Source organism: Ipomoea nil, unplaced genomic scaffold, assembly GCF_001879475.1.
Source record: "Ipomoea nil cultivar Tokyo-kokei standard unplaced genomic scaffold, Asagao_1.1 scaffold3056, whole genome shotgun sequence".
Classification (NCBI taxonomy): domain Eukaryota; kingdom Viridiplantae; phylum Streptophyta; class Magnoliopsida; order Solanales; family Convolvulaceae; genus Ipomoea; species Ipomoea nil.
In genome coordinates, this window is record NW_017619484.1 from 2,054,316 (window position 1) to 2,076,259 (window position 21,944).

Below are 21,944 nucleotides of genomic sequence, written 5' to 3' on the forward strand. Positions count from 1 at the left end.
TATTACAAGTCTGTCAAATAATTATAGGAAAATTGACTTTTATTGTTTGTTGCCGTATAGCTCAGTCGGTAGAGCGCAAGGCTCTTAACCTTGTGGTCCTGGGTTTAAGTCCCAGGGTGGGCGTTTAGACTTGAATCTTCCCTAATAAACATTTAATTGATTGCTATATTTTTTAAGAAAAAGTATTTCCTGTTTTTTAACGTATCTACAATAAGGGAATATTGGATGTTCATTCTCACAATACAAAAAGTTAGTTTTATCAATATTACAAGCGCACCAAATAGTTATAAGAAAATTGATAATCATCGTTCGTTGCCCGTCTAGCTCAGTCCGTAGAGCGCAAGGCTCTTAGCCTTGTGGTCCTGGGCTAAAGCCCCAGTCTGGGCGTTTAGACTTGATTTCTAATGCGTTAATTCTGATTGTTATAACTTGTAAGAAAAATGAATTTCCATATTATTTTTTTTGTAACTACATCAATGGAATATTGGATGTTTATTGTCACAAAACAAAAAGTTAGTTTTATCAATATTACAAGTCTGTCAAATAATTATAGGAAAATTGACTTTTATTGTTTGTTGTCGTTTAGCTCAGTTGGTAGAGCGCAAGGCTCTTAACCTTGTGGTCCTGGGTTCAAGTCCCAGGGTGGGCATTTAGACGTGAGATGCATCAATAATGAATTATGAAAGATTTCCCCAATAAACATTTAATTGATTGCTATATTTTTTATGAAAAAGTATTTCCAGTTTTTTAACGTATCTACAATAAGGGAATATTGGATGTTCATTCTCACAATACAAAAAGTTAGTTTTATCAATATTACAAGCGCACCAAATAGTTATAAGAAAATTGATAATCATCGTTCGTTGCCCGTCTAGCTCAGTCGGTAGAGCGGAAGGATCTTAACCTTGTGGTCCTGGGCTGAAGCCCCAGGGTGGGCGTTTAGACTTGATTTCTAATGCGTTAATTCTGATTGTTATAACTTGTAAGAAAAATGAATTTCCATATTATTTTTTTTGTAACTACATCAATGGAATATTGGATGTTTATTGTCACAAAACAAAAAGTTAGTTTTATCAATATTACAAGTCTGTCAAATAATTATAGGAAAATTGTCTTTTAATGTTTGTTGCCTGTATAGCTCAGTCGGTAGAGCGCAAGGCTCTTAACCTTGTGGTCTTGGGTTGAAGTCCCAGGGTGGGCGTTTAGACTTGAGATGCATCAATAATTAAGATTTCCCCAATAAATATTTAATTGATTGCTATATTTTTTAAGAAAAAGTATTTCCAATTTTTTAACGTATCTACAATAAGGGAATATTGGATGTTAATTCTCACAATACAAAAAGTTTGTTTTATCAATATTACAAGTGCACCAAATAGTTATAAGAAAATTGATAATCATCGTTCGTTGCCCGTCTAGCTCAGTTGGTAGAGCGCAAGGCTCTTAACCTTGTGGTCCTGGGCTGAAGCCCCAGGGTGGGCGTTTAGACTTGATTTCTAATGCATTAATTCTGATTGTTATATCTTGTAAGAAAAATGAATTTCCATTATATTTTTTTTTATGTAACTACAGCAATGGAATATTGGATGTTTATTTTCACAAAACAAAAAGTTTGTTTTATCAATATTACAAGTCTGTCAAATAATTATAGGAAAATTGTCTTTTATTGTTTGTTGCCCGTCTAGCTCAGTCGGTAGAGCGCAAGGCTCTTAACCTTGTGGTCCTGGGTTCAAATCCCAAGGTGGGCGTTTAGACTTGAGATGCATCAATAATTAATGATGAAAGATTTCCCCAATAAACATTTAATTGATTGCTATATTTTTTAAGAAAAAGTGTTTCCTGTTTTTTAACGTATCTACAATAAGGGAATATTGGATGTTCATTCTCACAATACAAAAAGTTAGTTTTATCAATATTACAAGTGCACCAAATTGTTATAAGAAAATTGATAATCATCGTTCGTTGCCCGTCTAGCTCAGTCGGTAGAGCGCAAGGCTCTTATCCTTGTGGTCCTGGGCTGAAGCCCCAGGGTGGGCGTTTAGACTTGATTTCTAATGCGTTAATTCTGATTGTTATATCTTGTAAGAAAAATGAATTTCCATTATATTTTTTTTTATGTAACTACAGCAATGGAATATTGGATGTTTATTGTCACAAAACAAAAAGTTAGTTTTATCAATATTACAAGTCTGTCAAATAATTATAGGAAAATTGACATTTATTGTTTGTTGCCCGTCTAGCTCAGTCGGTAGAGCGCAAGGCTCTTAACCTTGTGGTCCTGGGTTCAAGTCCCAGGGTGGGCGTTTAGACTTGAGATGCATCAATAATTAATTATGAAAGATTTCCCTAATAAACATTTAGTTGATTGCTATATTTTTTAAGAAAAAGTATTTCGAGTTTTTTAACGTATCTACAATAAGGGAATATTGGATGTTCATTCTCACAATACAAAAAGTTAGTTTTATCAATATTACAAGCGCACCAAATAGTTATTAGAAAATTGATAATCATCGTTCGTTGCCCGTCTAGCTCAGTCCGTAGAGCGCAAGGCTCTTAGCCTTGTGGTCCTGGGCTGAAGCCCCAGTCTGGGCGTTTAGACTTGATTTCTAATGCGTTAATTCTGATTGTTATATCTTGTAAGAAAAATGAATTTCCATATTATTTTTTATGTAACTACAGCAATGGAATATTGGATGTTTATTGTCACAAAACAAAAAGTTACTTTTATCAATATTACAAGTCTGTCAAATAATTAAAGGAAAATTGACTTTTATTGTTTGTTGCCCGTTTAGCTCAGTCGGTAGAGCGGAAGGCTCTTAACCTTGTGGTCCTGGGTTCAAGTCCCAGGGTGGGCGTTTAGACTTGAGATGCATCAATAATTAATGATGAAAGATGTCCCCAATAAACATTTAATTGATTGCTATATTTTTTAAGAAAAAGTATTTCCTGTTTTTTAACGTATCTACAATAAGGGAATATTGGATGTTCATTCTCACAATACAAAAAGTTAGTTTTATCAATATTACAAGTGCACCAAATAGTTATAAGAAAATTGATAATCATCGTTCGTTGCCCGTCTAGCTCAGTCGGTAGAGCGCAAGGCTCTTATCCTTGTGGTCCTGGGCTGAAGCCCTAGGGTGGGCGTTTAGACTTGATTTCTAATGCGTTAATTCTGATTGTTATATCTTGTAAGAAAAATGAATTTCCATTATATTTTTTTTTATGTAACTACAGCAATGGAATATTGGATGTTTATTGTCACAAAACAAAAAGTTAGTTTTATCAATATTACAAGTCTGTCAAATAATTATTGGAAAATTGACTTTTATTGTTTGTTGCCCGTCTAGCTCAGTCGGTAGATCGCAAGGCTCTTAACCTTGTGGTCCTGGGTTCAAGTCCCAGGGTGGGCGTTTAGACCTGAGATGCATCAATAATTTATTATGAAAGATTTCCCCAATAAACATTTAGTTGATTGCTATATTTTTTAAGAAAAAGTATTTCCAGTTTTTTAACGTATCTACAATAAGGGAATATTGGATGTTCATTCTCACAATAAAAAAAGTTAGTTTTATCAATATTACAAGCGCACCAAATAGTTATAAGAAAATTGATAATCATCGTTCGTTGCCCGTCTAGCTCAGTCCGTAGAGCGCAAGGCTCTTAACCTTGTGGTCCTGGGCTGAAGCCCCAGGGTGGGCGTTTAGACTTGATTTCTAATGCGTTAATTCTGATTGTTATATCTTGTGAGAAAAATGAATTTCCATATTATTTTTTATGTAACTACAGCAATTGAATATTGGATGTTTGTTGTCACAAAACTAAAAGTTAGTTTTGTCAATATTACAAGTCTGTCAAATAATTATAGGAAAATTGACTTTTATTGTTTGTTGCCCGTCTAGCTCAGTCGGTAGAGCGCAAGGCTCTTAACCTTGTGGTCCTGGGTTCAAGTCCCAGGGTGGGCGTTTAGACTTGAGATGCATCAATAATTAAGATTTCCCCAATAAACATTTAATTGATTGCTATATTTTTTAAGAAAAAGTATTTCCAATTTTTTAACGTATCTACAATAAGGGAATATTGGATGTTCATTCTCACAATACAAAAAGTTTGTTTTATCAATATTACAAGTGCACCAAATAGTTATAAGAAAATTGATAATCATCGTTCGTTGCCCGTCTAGCTCAGTTGGTAGAGCGCAAGGCTCTTAACCTTGTGGTCCTGGGCTGAAGCCCCAGGGTTGGCGTTTAGACTTGATTTCTAATGCGTTAATTCTGATTGTTATATCTTGTAAGAAAATTGAATTTCCATTATATTTTTTTTTATGTAACTACAGCAATGGAATATTGGATGTTTATTTTCAAAAAACAAAAAGTTTGTTTTATCAATATTACAAGTCTGTCAAATAATTATAGGAAAATTGACTTTTATTGTTTCTTGCCCGTCAAGCTCAGTCGGTAGAGCGCAAGGCTCTTAACCTTGTGGTCCTGGGTACAAGTCCCAGGGTGGGCGTTTAGACTTGAGATGCATCAATAATTAATTATGAAAGATTTCCCCAATAAACATTTAATTGATTGCTATATTTTTTAAGAAAAAGTATTTCCAGTTTTTTAACGTATCTACAATAAGGGAATATTGGATGTTCATTCTCACAATACAAAAAGTTAGTTTTATCAATATTACAAGCGCACCAAATAGTTATAAGAAAATTGATAATCATCGTTCGTTGCCCGTCTAGCTCAGTCGGTAGAGCGGAAGGATCTTAACTTTGTGGTCCTGGGCTGAAGCCCCAGGGTGGGCGTTTAGACTTGATTTCTAATGCGTTAATTCTGATTGTTATAACTTGTAAGAAAAATGAATTTCCATATTATTTTTTTTGTAACTACATCAATGGAATATTGGATGTTTATTGTCACAAAACAAAAAGTTAGTTTTATCAATATTACAAGTCTGTCAAATAATTATAGGAAAATTGACTTTTATTGTTTGTTGCCGTATAGCTCAGTCGGTAGAGCGCAAGGCTCTTAACCTTGTGGTCCTGGGTTTAAGTCCCAGGGTGGGCGTTTAGACTTGAATCTTCCCTAATAAACATTTAATTGATTGCTATATTTTTTAAGAAAAAGTATTTCCTGTTTTTTAACGTATCTACAATAAGGGAATATTGGATGTTCATTCTCACAATACAAAAAGTTAGTTTTATCAATATTACAAGCGCACCAAATAGTTATAAGAAAATTGATAATCATCGTTCGTTGCCCGTCTAGCTCAGTCCGTAGAGCGCAAGGCTCTTAGCCTTGTGGTCCTGGGCTAAAGCCCCAGTCTGGGCGTTTAGACTTCATTTCTAATGCGTTAATTCTGATTGTTATAACTTGTAAGAAAAATGAATTTCCATATTATTTTTTTTGTAACTACATCAATGGAATATTGGATGTTTATTGTCACAAAACAAAAAGTTAGTTTTATCAATATTACAAGTCTGTCAAATAATTATAGGAAAATTGACTTTTATTGTTTGTTGTCGTTTAGCTCAGTCGGTAGAGCGCAAGGCTCTTAACCTTGTGGTCCTGGGTTCAAGTCCCAGGGTGGGCATTTAGACGTGAGATGCATCAATAATGAATTATGAAAGATTTCCCCAATAAACATTTAATTGATTGCTATATTTTTTATGAAAAAGTATTTCCAGTTTTTTGACGTATCTACAATAAGGGAATATTGGATGTTCATTCTCACAATACAAAAAGTTAGTTTTATCAATATTACAAGCGCACCAAATAGTTATAAGAAAATTGATAATCATCGTTCGTTGCCCGTCTAGCTCATCGGTAGAGCGGAAGGATCTTAACTTTGTGGTCCTGGGCTGAAGCCCCAGGGTGGGCGTTTAGACTTGATTTCTAATGCGTTAATTCTGATTGTTATAACTTGTAAGAAAAATGAATTTCCATATTATTTTTTTTGTAACTACATCAATGGAATATTGGATGTTTATTGTCACAAAACAAAAAGTTAGTTTTATCAATATTACAAGTCTGTCAAATAATTATAGGAAAATTGACTTTTATTGTTTGTTGCCGTATAGCTCAGTCGGTAGAGCGCAAGGCTCTTAACCTTGTGGTCCTGGGTTTAAGTCCCAGGGTGGGCGTTTAGACTTGAATCTTCCCTAATAAACATTTAATTGATTGCTATATTTTTTAAGAAAAAGTATTTCCTGTTTTTTAACGTATCTACAATAAGGGAATATTGGATGTACATTCTCACAATACAAAAAGTTAGTTTTATCAATATTACAAGCGCACCAAATAGTTATAAGAAAATTGATAATCATCGTTCGTTGCCCGTCTAGCTCAGTCCGTAGAGCGCAAGGCTCTTAGCCTTGTGGTCCTGGGCTAAAGCCCCAGTCTGGGCGTTTAGACTTGATTTCTAATGCGTTAATTCTGATTGTTATAACTTGTAAGAAAAATGAATTTCCATATTATTTTTTTTGTAACTACATCAATGGAATATTGGATGTTTATTGTCACAAAACAAAAAGTTAGTTTTATCAATATTACAAGTCTGTCAAATAATTATAGGAAAATTGACTTTTATTGTTTGTTGTCGTTTAGCTCAGTCGGTAGAGCGCAAGGCTCTTAACCTTGTGGTCCTGGGTTCAAGTCCCAGGGTGGGCATTTAGACGTGAGATGCATCAATAATGAATTATGAAAGATTTCCCCAATAAACATTTAATTGATTGCTATATTTTTTATGAAAAAGTATTTCCAGTTTTTTAACGTATCTACAATAAGGGAATATTGGATGTTCATTCTCACAATACAAAAAGTTAGTTTTATCAATATTACAAGCGCACCAAATAGTTATAAGAAAATTGATAATCATCGTTCGTTGCCCGTCTAGCTCAGTCGGTAGAGCGGAAGGATCTTAACCTTGTGGTCCTGGGCTGAAGCCCCAGGGTGGGCGTTTAGACTTGATTTCTAATGCGTTAATTCTGATTGTTATAACTTGTAAGAAAAATGAATTTCCATATTATTTTTTTTGTAACTACATCAATGGAATATTGGATGTTTATTGTCACAAAACAAAAAGTTAGTTTTATCAATATTACAAGTCTGTCAAATAATTATAGGAAAATTGTCTTTTAATGTTTGTTGCCTGTATAGCTCAGTCGGTAGAGCGCAAGGCTCTTAACCTTGTGGTCTTGGGTTGAAGTCCCAGGGTGGGCGTTTAGACTTGAGATGCATCAATAATTAAGATTTCCCCAATAAACATTTAATTGATTGCTATATTTTTTAAGAAAAAGTATTTCCAATTTTTTAACGTATCTACAATAAGGGAATATTGGATGTTAATTCTCACAATACAAAAAGTTTGTTTTATCAATATTACAAGTGCACCAAATAGTTATAAGAAAATTGATAATCATCGTTCGTTGCCCGTCTAGCTCAGTTGGTAGAGCGCAAGGCTCTTAACCTTGTGGTCCTGGGCTGAAGCCCCAGGGTGGGCGTTTAGACTTGATTTCTAATGCATTAATTCTGATTGTTATATCTTGTGAGAAAAATGAATTTCCATTATATTTTTTTTTATGTAACTACAGCAATGGAATATTGGATGTTTATTTTCACAAAACAAAAAGTTTGTTTTATCAATATTACAAGTCTGTCAAATAATTATAGGAAAATTGACTTTTATTGTTTGTTGCCCGTCTAGCTCAGTCGGTAGAGTGCAAGGCTCTTAACCTTGTGGTCCTGGGTTCAAGTCCCAGGGTGGGCGTTTATACTTGAGATGCATCAATAATTAAGATTTCCCCAATAAACATTTAATTGATTGCTATATTTTTTAAGAAAAAGTATTTCCAATTTTTTAACGTATCTACAATAAGGGAATATTGGATGTTCATTCTCACAATACAAAAAGTTAGTTTTATCAATATTACAAGCGCACCAAATAGTTATTAGAAAATTGATAATCATCGTTCGTTGCCCGTCTAGCTCAGTCCGTAGAGCGCAAGGCTCTTAGCCTTGTGGTCCTGGGCTGAAGCCCCAGTCTGGGCGTTTAGACTTGATTTCTAATGCGTTAATTCTGATTGTTATATCTTGTAAGAAAAATGAATTTCCATATTATTTTTTATGTAACTACAGCAATGGAATATTGGATGTTTATTGTCACAAAACAAAAAGTTACTTTTATCAATATTACAAGTCTGTCAAATAATTATAGGAAAATTGACTTTTATTGTTTGTTGCCCGTCTAGCTCAGTCGGTAGAGCGCAAGGCTCTTAACCTTGTGGTCCTGGGTTCAAATCCCAAGGTGGGCGTTTAGACTTGAGATGCATCAATAATTAATGATGAAAGATTTCCCCAATAAACATTTAATTGATTGCTATATTTTTTAAGAAAAAGTGTTTCCTGTTTTTTAACGTATCTACAATAAGGGAATATTGGATGTTCATTCTCACAATACAAAAAGTTAGTTTTATCAATATTACAAGTGCACCAAATTGTTATAAGAAAATTGATAATCATCGTTCGTTGCCCGTCTAGCTCAGTCGGTAGAGCGCAAGGCTCTTATCCTTGTGGTCCTGGGCTGAAGCCCCAGGGTGGGCGTTTAGACTTGATTTCTAATGCGTTAATTCTGATTGTTATATCTTGTAAGAAAAATGAATTTCCATTATATTTTTTTTTATGTAACTACAGCAATGGAATATTGGATGTTTATTGTCACAAAACAAAAAGTTAGTTTTATCAATATTACAAGTCTGTCAAATAATTATAGGAAAATTGACATTTATTGTTTGTTGCCCGTCTAGCTCAGTCGGTAGAGCGCAAGGCTCTTAACCTTGTGGTCCTGGGTTCAAGTCGCAGGGTGGGCGTTTAGACTTGAGATGCATCAATAATTAATTATGAAAGATTTCCCTAATAAACATTTAGTTGATTGCTATATTTTTTAAGAAAAAGTATTTCGAGTTTTTTAACGTATCTACAATAAGGGAATATTGGATGTTCATTCTCACAATACAAAAAGTTAGTTTTATCAATATTACAAGCGCACCAAATAGTTATTAGAAAATTGATAATCATCGTTCGTTGCCCGTCTAGCTCAGTCCGTAGAGCGCAAGGCTCTTAGCCTTGTGGTCCTGGGCTGAAGCCCCAGTCTGGGCGTTTAGACTTGATTTCTAATGCGTTAATTCTGATTGTTATATCTTGTAAGAAAAATGAATTTCCATATTATTTTTTATGTAACTACAGCAATGGAATATTGGATGTTTATTGTCACAAAACAAAAAGTTACTTTTATCAATATTACAAGTCTGTCAAATAATTATAGGAAAATTGACTTTTATTGTTTGTTGCCCGTTTAGCTCAGTCGGTAGAGCGGAAGGCTCTTAACCTTGTGGTCCTGGGTTCAAGTCCCAGGGTGGGCGTTTAGACTTGAGATGCATCAATAATTAATGATGAAAGATGTCCCCAATAAACATTTAATTGATTGCTATATTTTTTAAGAAAAAGTATTTCCTGTTTTTAACGTATCTACAATAAGGGAATATTGGATGTTCATTCTCACAATACAAAAAGTTAGTTTTATCAATATTACAAGTGCACCAAATAGTTATAAGAAAATTGATAATCATCGTTCGTTGCCCGTCTAGCTCAGTCGGTAGAGCGCAAGGCTCTTATCCTTGTGGTCCTGGGCTGAAGCCCTAGGGTGGGCGTTTAGACTTGATTTCTAATGCGTTAATTCTGATTGTTATATCTTGTAAGAAAAATGAATTTCCATTATATTTTTTTTTATGTAACTACAGCAATGGAATATTGGATGTTTATTGTCACAAAACAAAAAGTTAGTTTTATCAATATTACAAGTCTGTCAAATAATTATTGGAAAATTGACTTTTATTGTTTGTTGCCCGTCTAGCTCAGTCGGTAGATCGCAAGGCTCTTAACCTTGTGGTCCTGGGTTCAAGTCCCAGGGTGGGCGTTTAGACCTGAGATGCATCAATAATTTATTATGAAAGATTTCCCCAATAAACATTTAGTTGATTGCTATATTTTTTAAGAAAAAGTATTTCCAGTTTTTTAACGTATCTACAATAAGGGAATATTGGATGTTCATTCTCACAATACAAAAAGTTAGTTTTATCAATATTACAAGCGCACCAAATAGTTATAAGAAAATTGATAATCATCGTTCGTTGCCCGTCTAGCTCAGTCCGTAGAGCGCAAGGCTCTTAGCCTTGTGGTCCTGGGCTGAAGCCCCAGGGTGGGCGTTTAGACTTGATTTCTAATGCGTTAATTCTGATTGTTATATCTTGTAAGAAAAATGAATTTCCATATTATTTTTTATGTAACTACCGCAATTGAATATTGGATGTTTATTGTCACAAAACTAAAAGTTAGTTTTATCAATATTACAAGTCTGTCAAATAATTATAGGAAAATTGACTTTTATTGTTTGTTGCCCGTTTAGCTCAGTCGGTAGAGCGGAAGGCTCTTAACCTTGTGGTCCTGGGTTCAAGTCCCAGGGTGGGCGTTTAGACTTGAGATGCAACAATAATTAATGATGAAAGATGTCCCCAATAAACATTTAATTGATTGCTATATTTTTTAAGAAAAAGTATTTCCTGTTTTTTAACGTATCTACAATAAGGGAATATTGGATGTTCATTCTCACAATACAAAAAGTTAGTTTTATCAATATTACAAGTGCACCAAATAGTTATAAGAAAATTGATAATCATCGTTCGTTGCCCCGTCTAGCTCAGTCGGTAGAGCGCAAGGCTCTTATCCTTGTGGTCCTGGGCTGAAGCCCTAGGGTGGGCGTTTAGACTTGATTTCTAATGCGTTAATTCTGATTGTTATATCTTGTAAGAAAAATGAATTTCCATTATATTTTTTTTTATGTAACTACAGCAATGGAATATTGGATGTTTATTGTCACAAAACAAAAAGTTAGTTTTATCAATATTACAAGTCTGTCAAATAATTATTGGAAAATTGACTTTTATTGTTTGTTGCCCGTCTAGCTCAGTCGGTAGATCGCAAGGCTCTTAACCTTGTGGTCCTGGGTTCAAGTCCCAGGGTGGGCGTTTAGACCTGAGATGCATCAATAATTTATTATGAAAGATTTCCCCAATAAACATTTAGTTGATTGCTATATTTTTTAAGAAAAAGTATTTCCAGTTTTTTAACGTATCTACAATAAGGGAATATTGGATGTTCATTCTCACAATACAAAAAGTTAGTTTTATCAATATTACAAGCGCACCAAATAGTTATAAGAAAATTGATAATCATCGTTCGTTGCCCGTCTAGCTCAGTCCGTAGAGCGCAAGGCTCTTAACCTTGTGGTCCTGGGCTGAAGCCCCAGGGTGGGCGTTTAGACTTGATTTCTAATGCGTTAATTCTGATTGTTATATCTTGTGAGAAAAATGAATTTCCATATTATTTTTTATGTAACTACAGCAATTGAATATTGGATGTTTGTTGTCACAAAACTAAAAGTTAGTTTTGTCAATATTACAAGTCTGTCAAATAATTATAGGAAAATTGACTTTTATTGTTTGTTGCCCGTCTAGCTCAGTCGGTAGAGCGCAAGGCTCTTAACCTTGTGGTCCTGGGTTCAAGTCCCAGGGTGGGCGTTTAGACTTGAGATGCATCAATAATTAATGATGAAAGATTTCCCCAATAAACATTTAATTGATTGCTTTATTTTTTAAGAAAAAGTATTTCCAGTTTTTTAACGTATCTACAATAAGGGAATATTGGATGTTCATTCTCACAATACAAAAAGTTAGTTTTATCAATATTACAAGCGCACCAAATAGTTATAAGAAAATTGATAATCATCGTTCGTTGCCCGTCTAGTTCAGTCCGTAGAGCGTAAGGCTCTTAGCCTTGTGGTCCTGGGCTGAAGCCCCAGGGTGGGCGTTTAGACTTGATTTCTAATGCGTTAATTCTGATTGTTATATCTTGTAAGAAAAATGAATTTCCATATTATTTTTTATGTAACTACAGCTATTGAATATTGGATGTTTATTGTCACAAAACTAAAAGTTAGTTTTATCAATATTACAAGTCTCTCAAATAATTATAGGAAAATTGACTTTTATTGTTTGTTGCCCGTCTAGCTCAGTCGGTAGAGCGCAAGGCTCTTAACCTTGTGGTCCTGGGTTCAAGTCCTAGGGTGGGTGTTTAGACTTTAGATGCATCAATAATTAATTATGAAAGATTTCCCCAATAAACATTTAATTGATTGCTATATTTTTAAGAAAAAGTATTTCCAGTTTTTTAACGTATCTACAATAAGGGAATATTGGATGTTCATTCTCACAATACAAAAAGTTAGTTTTATCAATATTACAAGCGCACCAAATAGTTATAAGAAAATTGATAATCATCGTTCGTTGCCCGTCTAGCTCAGTCCGTAGAGCGCAAGGCTCTTAGCCTTGTGGTCCTGGGCTGAAGCCCCAGGGTGGGCGTTTAGACTTGATTTCTAATGCGTTAATTCTGATTGTTATATCTTGTAAGAAAAATGAATTTCCATATTATTTTTTATGTAACTACCAGCAATTGAATATTGGATGTTTATTGTCACAAAACTAAAAGTTAGTTTTATCAATATTACAAGTCTGTCAAATAATTATAGGAAAATTGACTTTTATTGTTTGTTGCCCGTCTAGCTCAGTTGGTAGAGCGCAAGGCTCTTAACCTTGTGGTCCTGGGTTCAAGTCCCAGGGTGGGCGTTTAGACTTTAGATGTATCAGTAATTAATTATTATGAAAGATTTCCCCAATAAACATTTAATTGATTGCTATATTTTTTAAGAAAAAGTATTTCCAATTTTTTAATGTATCTACAATAAGGGAATATTGGATGTTCATTCTCACAATAAAAAAAGTTAGTTTTATCAATATTTCAAGTGCACCAAATAGTTATAAGAAAATTGATAATCATCGTTTGTTGCCCGTCTAGCTCAGTTGGTAGAGCGCAAGGCTCTTAACCTTGTGGTCCTGGGCTGAAGCCCCAGGGTGGGCGTTTAGACTTGATTTCTAATGCGTTAATTCTGATTGTTATATCTTGTAAGAAAAATGAATTTCCATTATATTTTTTTTTATGTAACGACAGCAATGGAATATTGGATGTTTATTATCACAAAACAAAAAGCTAGTTTTATCAATATTACAAGTCTGTCAAATAATTATAGGAAAATTGACTTTTATTGTTTGTTGCCCGGTCTAGCTCAGTCGGTAGAGCGCAAGGCTCTTAACCTTGTGGTCCTGGGTTCAAGTTCCAGGGTGGGCGTTTAGACTTGAGATGCATCAATAATTAATTATGAAAGATTTCCCCAATAAACATTAATGATTGCTATATTTTTTAAGAAAAAGTATTTCCAGTTTTTTAACGTATCTACAATAAGGGAATATAGGATGTTCATTCTCACAATACAAAAAGTTAGTTTTATCAATATTACAAGCGCACCAAATAGTTATAAGAAAATTGATAATCATCGTTCGTTGCCCGTCTAGCTCAGTCGTAGAGCGCAAGGCTCTTACCTTGTGGTCCTGGGCTGAAGCCCCAGGGTGGGCGTTTAGACTTGATTTCTAATGCGTTAATTCTGATTGTTATATCTTGTAAGAAAAATGAATTTCCGTTATATTTTTTTTTATGTAACTACAGCAATGGAATATTGGATGTTTATTATCACAAAACAAAAAGTTAGTTTTATCAATATTACAAGTCTGTCAAATAATTATAGGAAAATTGACTTTTATTTTTTGTTGCCCGTCTAGCTCAGTCGGTAGAGCGCAAGGCTCTTAACCTTGTGGTCCTGGGTTCAAGTCCAGGGTGGGCGTTTAGACTTGAGATACATCAATAATTAATTATGAAAGATTTCCCCAATAAACATTTAATTGATTGCTATATTTTTTAAGAAAAAGTATTTCCAGTTTTTTAACGTATCTACAATAAGGGAATATTGGATGTTCATTCTCACAATACAAAAAGTTAGTTTTATCAATATTACAAGCGCACCAAATAGTTATAAGAAAATTGATAATCATCGTTCGTTGCCCGTCTAGCTTCAGTCCGTAGAGCGCAAGGCTCTTAGCCTTGTGGTCCTGGGCTGAAGCCCAGGGTGGGCGTTTAGACTTGATTTCTAATGCGTTAATTCTGATTGTTATATCTTGTAAGAAAAATGAATTTCCATATTATTTTTTATGTAACTACAGCAATTGGAATATTGGATGTTTATTGTCACAAAACTAAAAGTTAGTTTTATCAATATTACAAGTCTGTCAAATAATTATAGGAAAATTGACTTTTATTGTTTGTTGCCCGTCTAACTCAGTCGGTAGAGCGCAAGGCTCTTAACCTTGTGGTCCTGGGTTCAAGTCCCAGGGTGGGCGTTTAGACTTGAGATACATCAATAATTAATTATGAAAGATTTCCCCAATAAACATTTAATTGATTGCTATATTTTTTAAGAAAAAGTATTTCCAGTTTTTTAACGTATCTACAATAAGGGAATATTGGATGTTCATTCTCACAATACAAAAAGTTAGTTTTATCAATATTACAAGCGCACCAAATAGTTATAAGAAAATTGATAATCATCGTTCGTTGCCCGTCTAGTTCAGTCCGTAGAGCGTCAAGGCTCTTAGCCTTGTGGTCCTGGGCTGAAGCCCCAGGGTGGGCGTTTAGACTTGATTTCTAATGCGTTAATTCTGATTGTTATATCTTGTAAGAAAAATGAATTTCCATATTATTTTTTATGTAACTACAGCAATTGAATATTGGATGTTTATTGTCACAAAACAAAAAGTTAGTTTTATCAATATTACAAGTCTGTCAAATAATTATAGGAAAATTGACTTTTATTGTTTGTTGCCCGTCTAGCTCAGTCGGTAGAGCGCAAGGCTCTTAACCTTGTGGTCCTGGGTTCAAGTCCAGGGTGGGTGTTTAGACTTGAGATGCATCAATAATTAATTATGAAAGATTTCCCCAATAAACATTTAATTGATTGCTATATTTTTTAAGAAAAAGTATTTCCATGTTTTTTAACGTATCTACAATAAGGGAATATTGGATGTTCATTCTCACAATACAAAAAGTTAGTTTTATCAATATTACAAGCGCACCAAATAGTTATAAGAAAATTGATAATCATCGTTCGTTGCCCGTCTAGCTCAGTCGGTAGAGCGCAAGGCTCTTAGCCTTGTGGTCCTGGGCTGAAGCCCCAGGGTGGGCGTTTAGACTTGATTTCTAATGCGTTAATTCTGATTGTTATATCTTGTAAGAAAAATGAATTTCCATATATTTTTTTTATGTAACTACAGCAATTGGAATATTGGATGTTTATTGTCACAAAACTAAAAGTTAGTTTTATCAATATTACAAGTCTGTCAAATAATTATAGGAAAATTGACTTTTATTGTTTGTTGCCCGTCTAGCTCAGTCGGTAGAGCGCAAGGCTCTTAACCTTGTGGTCCTGGGTTCAAGTCCCAGGGTGGGCGTTTAGACTTGAGATGACATCAATAATTAATTATGAAAGATTTCCCCAATAAACATTTAATTGATTGCTATATTTTTTAAGAAAAAGTATTTCCAGTTTTTTAACGTATCTACAATAAGGGAATATTGGATGTTCATTCTCACAATACAAAAAGTTAGTTTTATCAATATTACAAGCGCACCAAATAGTTATAAGAAAATTGATAATCATCGTTTGTTGCCCGTCTAGCTCAGTCCGTAGAGCGCAAGGCTCTTAGCCTTGTGGTCCTGGGCTGAAGCCCCAGGGTGGGCGTTTAGACTTGATTTCTAATGCGTTAATTCTGATTGTTATATCTTGTAAGAAAAATGAATTTCCATATATTTTTTTTATGTAACTACAGCAATGGAATATTGGATGTTTATTATCACAAAACAAAAAGTTAGTTTTATCAATATTACAAGTCTGTCAAATAATTATAGGAAAATTGACTTTTATTGTTTGTTGCCCGTCTAGCTCAGTCGGTAGAGCGCAAGGCTCTTAACCTTGTGGTCCTGGGTTCAAGTCCAGGGTGGGCGTTTAGACTTGAGATGCATCAATAATTAATTATGAAAGATTTCCCCTAATAAACATTTAGTTGATTGCTATATTTTTTAAGAAAAAGTATTTCCAGTTTTTTAACGTATCTACAATAAGGGAATATTGGATGTTCATTCTCACAATACAAAAAGTTAGTTTCATCAATATTACAAGCGCACCAAATAGTTATAAGAAAATTGATAATCATCGTTCGTTGCCCGTCTAGCTCAGTCCGTAGAGCGCAAGGCTCTTAGCCTTGTGGTCCTGGGCTGAAGCCCCAGGGTGGGCGTTTAGACTTGATTTCTAATGCGTTAATTCTGATTGTTATATCTTGTAAGAAAAATGAATTTCCATATTATTTTTTATGTAACTACAGCAATGGAATATTGGATGTTTATTGTCACAAAACTAAAAGTTAGTTTTGATCAATATTACAAGTCTGTCAAATAATTATAGGAAAATTGACTTTTATTGTTTGTTGCCCGTCTAGCTCAGTCGGTAGAGCGCAAGGCTCTTAACCTTGTGGTCCTGGGTTCAAGTTCCCAGGGTGGGCGTTTAGACTTGAGATGCATCAATAATTAATTATGAAAGATTTCCCTAATAAACATTTAGTTGATTGCTATATTTTTTAAGAAAAAGTATTTCGAGTTTTTTAACGTATCTACAATAAGGGAATATTGGATGTTCATTCTCACAATACAAAAAGTTAGTTTTCATCAATATTACAAGCGCACCAAATAGTTATAAGAAAATTGATAATCATCGTTCGTTGCCCGTCTAGCTCAGTCCGTAGAGCGCAAGGCTCTTAGCCTTGTGGTCCTGGGCTGAAGCCCCAGGGTGGGCGTTTAGACTTGATTTCTAATGCGTTAATTCTGATTGTTATATCTTGTAAGAAAAATGAATTTCCATATTATTTTTTATGTAACTACAGCAATGGAATATTGGAAGTTTATTGTCACAAAACAAAAAGTTAGTTTTATCAATATTACAAGTCTGTCAAATAATTATAGGAAAATTGACGTTTTATTGTTTGTTGCCCGTCTAGCTCAGTCGGTAGAGCTGCAAGGCTCTTAACCTTGTGGTCCTGGCTTCAAGTCCCAGGGGTGGGCGTTTAGACTTGAGATGCATCAATAATTCATTATGAAAGATTTCCCAATACGTTTAGACTTGAGATGCATCAATAATTATTATGAAAGATTTCCCAATAAACATTTAATTGATTGCTATATTTTTAAGAAAAAGTATTTCCTAGTTTTTTACGTATCTACAATAAGGGAATATTGGATGTTCATTCTCACAATACAAAAAGTTAGTTTTCATCAATATTACAAGCGCACCAAATAGTTATAAGAAAATTGATAATCATCGTTCGTTGCCCGTCTAGCTCAGTCCGTAGAGCGCAAGGCTCTTAGCCTTGTGGTCCTAGGCTGAAGCCCCAGTCTGGGCGTTTAGACTTGATTTCTAATGCGTTAATTCTGATTGTTATATCTTGTAAGAAAAATGAATTTCCATATTATTTTTTATGTAACTACAGCAATGGAATATTGGATGTTTATTGTCACAAAACAAAAAGTTAGTTTTATCAATATTACAAGTCTGTCAAATAATTATAGGAAAATTGACATTTATTGTTTGTTGCCCGTCTAGCTCAGTCGGTAGAGCGCAAGGCTCTTAACCTTGTGGTCCTGGGTTCAAGTCCCAGGGTGGGCGTTTAGACTTGAGATGCATCAATAATTAATTATTATGAAAGATTTCCCTAATAAACATTTAGTTGATTGCTATATTTTTTAAGAAAAAGTATTTCCAGTTTTTTAACGTATCTACAATAAGGGAATATTGGATGTTCATTCTCACAATACAAAAAAGTTAGTTTCATCAATATTACAAGCGCACCAAATAGTTATAAGAAAATTGATAATCATCGTTCGTTGCCCGTCTAGCTCAGTCCGTAGAGCGCAAGGCTCTTAGCCTTGTGGTCCTGGGCTGAAGCCCCAGGGTGGGCGTTTAGACTTGATTTCTAATGCGTTAATTCTGATTGTTATATCTTGTAAGAAAAATGAATTTCCATAATTATTTTTTATGTAACTACAGCAATGGAATATTGGATGTTCATTGTCACAAAACAAAAAGTTAGTTTTATCAATATTACAAGTCTGTCAAATAATTATAGGAAAATTGACATTTATTGTTTGTTGCCCGTCTAGCTCCAGTCGGTAGAGCGCAAGGCTCTTAACCTTGTGGTCCTGGGTTCAAGTCCCAGGGTGGGCGTTTAGACTTGAGATGCATCAATAATTAATTATGAAAGATTTCCCTAATAAACATTTAGTTGATTGCTATATTTTTTAAGAAAAAGTATTTCGAGTTTTTTAACGTATCTACAATAAGGGAATATTGGATGTTCATTCTCACAATACAAAAAGTTAGTTTCATCAATATTACAAGCGCACCAAATAGTTATAAGAAAATTGATAATCATCGTTCGTTGCCCGTCTAGCTCAGTCCGTAGAGCGCAAGGCTCTTAGCCTTGTGGTCCTGGGCTGAAGCCCCAGGGTGGGCGTTTAGACTTGATTTCTAATGCGTTAATTCTGATTGTTATATCTTGTAAGAAAAATGAATTTCCATATTATTTTTTATGTTACTACAGCAATGGAATATTGGATGTTTATTGTCACAAAACAAAAAGTTAGTTTTATCAATATTACAAGTCTGTCAAATAATTATAGGAAAATTGACATTTATTGTTTGTTGCCTGTCTAGCTCAATCGGTAGAGCGCAAGGCTCTTAACCTTGTGGTCCTGGGTTCAAGTCCCAGGGTGGGTGTTTAGACTTGAAATGCATCAATAATTAATTATGAAAGATTTCCCTAATAAACATTTAGTTGATTGCTATATTTTTTAAGAAAAAGTATTTCGAGCTTTTTAACGTATCTACAATAAGGGAATATTGGATGTTCATTCTCACAATACAAAAAGTTAGTTTCATCAATATTACAAGCGCACCAAATAGTTATAAGAAAATTGATAATCATCGTTCATTGCCCGTCTAGCTCAGTCCGTAGAGCGCAAGGCTCTTAGCCTTGTGGTCCTGGGCTGAAGCCCCAGGGTGGGCGTTTAGACTTGATTTCTAATGCGTTAATTCTGATTGTTATATCTTGTAAGGAAAATGAATTTCCATATTATTTTTATGTAACTACAGCAATGGAATATTGGATGTTTATTGTCACAAAACAAAAAGTTAGTTTTATCAATATCACAAGTCTGTCAAATAATTATAGGAAAATTGACTTTTATTGTTTGTTGCCCGTCTAGCTCAGTCGGTAGAGCGCAAGGCTCTTAACCTTGTGGTCCTGGCTTCAAGTCCCAGGGGTGGGCGTTTAGACTTGAGATGCATCAATAATTCATTATGAAAGATTTCCCCAATAAACATTTAATTGATTGCTATATTTTTTAAGAAAAAGTATTTCGAGTTTTTTTACGTATCTACAATAAGGGAATATTGGATGTTCATTCTCACAATACAAAAAGTTAGTTTCATCAATATTACAAGCGCACCAAATAGTTATAAGAAAATTGATAATCATCGTTCGTTGCCCGTCTAGCTCAGTCCGTAGAGCGCAAGGCTCTTAGCCTTGTTGTCCTGGCTGAAGCCCCAGGGTGGGCGTTTAGACTTGATTTCTAATGCGTTAATTCTGATTGTTATATCTTGTAAGAAAAATGAATTTCCATATTATTTTTTATGTAACTACAGCAATGGAATATTTGATGTTTATTGTCACAAAACAAAAAGTTAGTTTTATCAATATTACAAGTCTGTCAAATAATTATAGGAAAATTGACTTTTATTGTTTGGTGCCCGTCTAGCTCAGTCAGTAGAGCGCAAGGCTCTTAACCTTGTGGTCCTGGCTTCAAGTCCCAGGGGTGGGCGTTTAGACTTGAGATGCATCAATAATTCATTATGAAAGATTTCCCCAATAAACATTTAATTGATTGCTATATTTTTTAAGAAAAAGTATTTCCTGTTTTTTTACGTATCTACAATAAGGGAATATTGGATGTTCATTCTCACAATACAAAAAGTTAGTTTCATCAATATTACAAGCGCACCAAATAGTTATAAGAAAATTGATAATCATCGTTCGTTGCCCGTCTAGCTCAGTCCGTAGAGCGCAAGGCTCTTAGCCTTGTGGTCCTGGGCTGAAGCCCCAGGGTGGGCGTTTAGACTTGATTTCTAATGCGTTAATTCTGATTGTTATATCTTGTAAGAAAAATGAATTTCCATATTATTTTTTATGTAACTACAGCAATGGAATATTGGAAGTTTATTGTCACAAAACAAAAAGTTAGTTTTATCAATATTACAAGTCTGTCAAATAATTATAGGAAAATTGACGTTTATTGTTTGTTGCCGTCTAGCTCAGTCGGTAGAGTGCAAGGCTCTTAACCTTGTGGTCCTGGCTTCAAGTCCCAGGGTGGGCGTTTAGACTTGAGATGCATCAATAATTCATTATGAAAGATTTCCCCAATACGTTTAGACTTGAGATCATGATCTAATTGATTGCTATTTTTTTAAGAAAAAAAGTAATTTCGACTGTTTTTTTATGTATCTACAATAAGGGAATATTGGATGTTCATTCTCACAATACAAAAAGTTAGTTTTATCAATATTACAAGCGCACCAAATAGTTATAAGAAAATTGATAATCATCGTTCGTTACCCGTCTAGCTCAGTCCGTAGAGCGCAAGGCTCTTAGCCTTGTGGTCCTGGGCTGAAGCCCCAGGGTGGGCGTTTAGACTTGATTTCTAATGCGTTAATTCTGATTGTTATATCTTGTAAGAAAAATGAATTTCCATATTATTTTTTATGTAACTACAGCAATGGAATATTTGATGTTTATTGTCACAAAACAAAAAGTTAGTTTTATCAATATTACAAGTCTGTCAAATAATTATAGGAAAATTGACTTTTATTGTTTGTTGCCCGTCTAGCTCAGTCAGTAGAGCGCAAGGCTCTTAACCTTGTGGTCCTGGCTTCAAGTCCCAGGGGTGGGCGTTTAGACTTGAGATGCATCAATAATTCATTATGAAAGATTTCCCCAATAAACATTTAATTGATTGCTATATTTTTTAAGAAAAAGTATTTCCTGTTTTTTTACGTATCTACAATAAGGGAATATTGGATGTTCATTCTCACAATACAAAAAGTTAGTTTCATCAATATTACAAGCGCACCAAATAGTTATAAGAAAATTGATAATCATCGTTCGTTGCCCGTCTAGCTCAGTCCGTAGAGCGCAAGGCTCTTAGCCTTGTGGTCCTGGGCTGAAGCCCCAGGGTGGGCGTTTAGACTTGATTTCTAATGCGTTAATTCTGATTGTTATATCTTGTAAGAAAAATGAATTTCCATATTATTTTTTATGTAACTACAGCAATGGAATATTGGAAGTTTATTGTCACAAAACAAAAAGTTAGTTTTATCAATATTACAAGTCTGTCAAATAATTATAGGAAAATTGACGTTTATTGTTTGTTGCCCGTCTAGCTCAGTCGGTAGAGTGCAAGGCTCTTAACCTTGTGGTCCTGGCTTCAAGTCCCAGGGGTGGGCGTTTAGACTTGAGATGCATCAATAATTCATTATGAAAGATTTCCCCAATACGTTTAGACTTGAGATGCATCAATAATTCATTATGAAAGATTTCCCCAATAAACATTTAATTGATTGCTATATTTTTTAAGAAAAAGTATTTCCTGTTTTTTTATGTATCTACAATAAGGGAATATTGGATGTTCATTCTCACAATACAAAAAGTTAGTTTTATCAATATTACAAGCGCACCAAATAGTTATAAGAAAATTGATAATCATCGTTCGTTACCCGTCTAGCTCAGTCCGTAG

At 34.3% G+C, this 21,944-nt stretch overlaps 21 non-coding genes across 21 annotated transcripts; all 21 read left to right on the forward strand.

Annotated features, from left to right (window-relative positions):
* The first annotated feature begins 1,675 nt into the window (after nt 1-1,675).
* TRNAK-CUU lies at nt 1,676-1,748 on the forward strand. Its single transcript has one exon. It is a non-coding gene; the product is annotated as a tRNA-Lys (tRNA).
* Nucleotides 1,749-2,230: 482 nt separating this feature from the next.
* TRNAK-CUU lies at nt 2,231-2,303 on the forward strand. Its single transcript has one exon. It is a non-coding gene; the product is annotated as a tRNA-Lys (tRNA).
* A 479-nt stretch (nt 2,304-2,782) lies between these two features.
* Nucleotides 2,783-2,855, forward strand: TRNAK-CUU. The gene has a single exon. It is a non-coding gene; the product is annotated as a tRNA-Lys (tRNA).
* Nucleotides 2,856-3,337: 482 nt separating this feature from the next.
* Nucleotides 3,338-3,410, forward strand: TRNAK-CUU. The gene has a single exon. It is a non-coding gene; the product is annotated as a tRNA-Lys (tRNA).
* Nucleotides 3,411-3,889: 479 nt separating this feature from the next.
* On the forward strand, nt 3,890-3,962 carry TRNAK-CUU. The gene has a single exon. It is a non-coding gene; the product is annotated as a tRNA-Lys (tRNA).
* Nucleotides 3,963-7,688: 3,726 nt separating this feature from the next.
* TRNAK-CUU lies at nt 7,689-7,761 on the forward strand. Its single transcript has one exon. It is a non-coding gene; the product is annotated as a tRNA-Lys (tRNA).
* A 471-nt stretch (nt 7,762-8,232) lies between these two features.
* Nucleotides 8,233-8,305, forward strand: TRNAK-CUU. Its single transcript has one exon. It is a non-coding gene; the product is annotated as a tRNA-Lys (tRNA).
* A 482-nt stretch (nt 8,306-8,787) lies between these two features.
* On the forward strand, nt 8,788-8,860 carry TRNAK-CUU. Its single transcript has one exon. It is a non-coding gene; the product is annotated as a tRNA-Lys (tRNA).
* Nucleotides 8,861-9,339: 479 nt separating this feature from the next.
* Nucleotides 9,340-9,412, forward strand: TRNAK-CUU. The gene has a single exon. It is a non-coding gene; the product is annotated as a tRNA-Lys (tRNA).
* Nucleotides 9,413-9,893: 481 nt separating this feature from the next.
* TRNAK-CUU lies at nt 9,894-9,966 on the forward strand. Its single transcript has one exon. It is a non-coding gene; the product is annotated as a tRNA-Lys (tRNA).
* A 479-nt stretch (nt 9,967-10,445) lies between these two features.
* TRNAK-CUU lies at nt 10,446-10,518 on the forward strand. Its single transcript has one exon. It is a non-coding gene; the product is annotated as a tRNA-Lys (tRNA).
* A 483-nt stretch (nt 10,519-11,001) lies between these two features.
* Nucleotides 11,002-11,074, forward strand: TRNAK-CUU. Its single transcript has one exon. It is a non-coding gene; the product is annotated as a tRNA-Lys (tRNA).
* A 479-nt stretch (nt 11,075-11,553) lies between these two features.
* TRNAK-CUU lies at nt 11,554-11,626 on the forward strand. Its single transcript has one exon. It is a non-coding gene; the product is annotated as a tRNA-Lys (tRNA).
* A 479-nt stretch (nt 11,627-12,105) lies between these two features.
* TRNAK-CUU lies at nt 12,106-12,178 on the forward strand. Its single transcript has one exon. It is a non-coding gene; the product is annotated as a tRNA-Lys (tRNA).
* Nucleotides 12,179-12,657: 479 nt separating this feature from the next.
* On the forward strand, nt 12,658-12,730 carry TRNAK-CUU. The gene has a single exon. It is a non-coding gene; the product is annotated as a tRNA-Lys (tRNA).
* Nucleotides 12,731-14,319: 1,589 nt separating this feature from the next.
* TRNAK-CUU lies at nt 14,320-14,392 on the forward strand. The gene has a single exon. It is a non-coding gene; the product is annotated as a tRNA-Lys (tRNA).
* A 1,034-nt stretch (nt 14,393-15,426) lies between these two features.
* Nucleotides 15,427-15,499, forward strand: TRNAK-CUU. Its single transcript has one exon. It is a non-coding gene; the product is annotated as a tRNA-Lys (tRNA).
* Nucleotides 15,500-16,533: 1,034 nt separating this feature from the next.
* On the forward strand, nt 16,534-16,607 carry TRNAK-CUU. The gene has a single exon. It is a non-coding gene; the product is annotated as a tRNA-Lys (tRNA).
* A 1,083-nt stretch (nt 16,608-17,690) lies between these two features.
* TRNAK-CUU lies at nt 17,691-17,763 on the forward strand. Its single transcript has one exon. It is a non-coding gene; the product is annotated as a tRNA-Lys (tRNA).
* Nucleotides 17,764-18,247: 484 nt separating this feature from the next.
* On the forward strand, nt 18,248-18,321 carry TRNAK-CUU. Its single transcript has one exon. It is a non-coding gene; the product is annotated as a tRNA-Lys (tRNA).
* A 479-nt stretch (nt 18,322-18,800) lies between these two features.
* Nucleotides 18,801-18,873, forward strand: TRNAK-CUU. Its single transcript has one exon. It is a non-coding gene; the product is annotated as a tRNA-Lys (tRNA).
* Nucleotides 18,874-21,944: the final 3,071 nt, after the last annotated feature.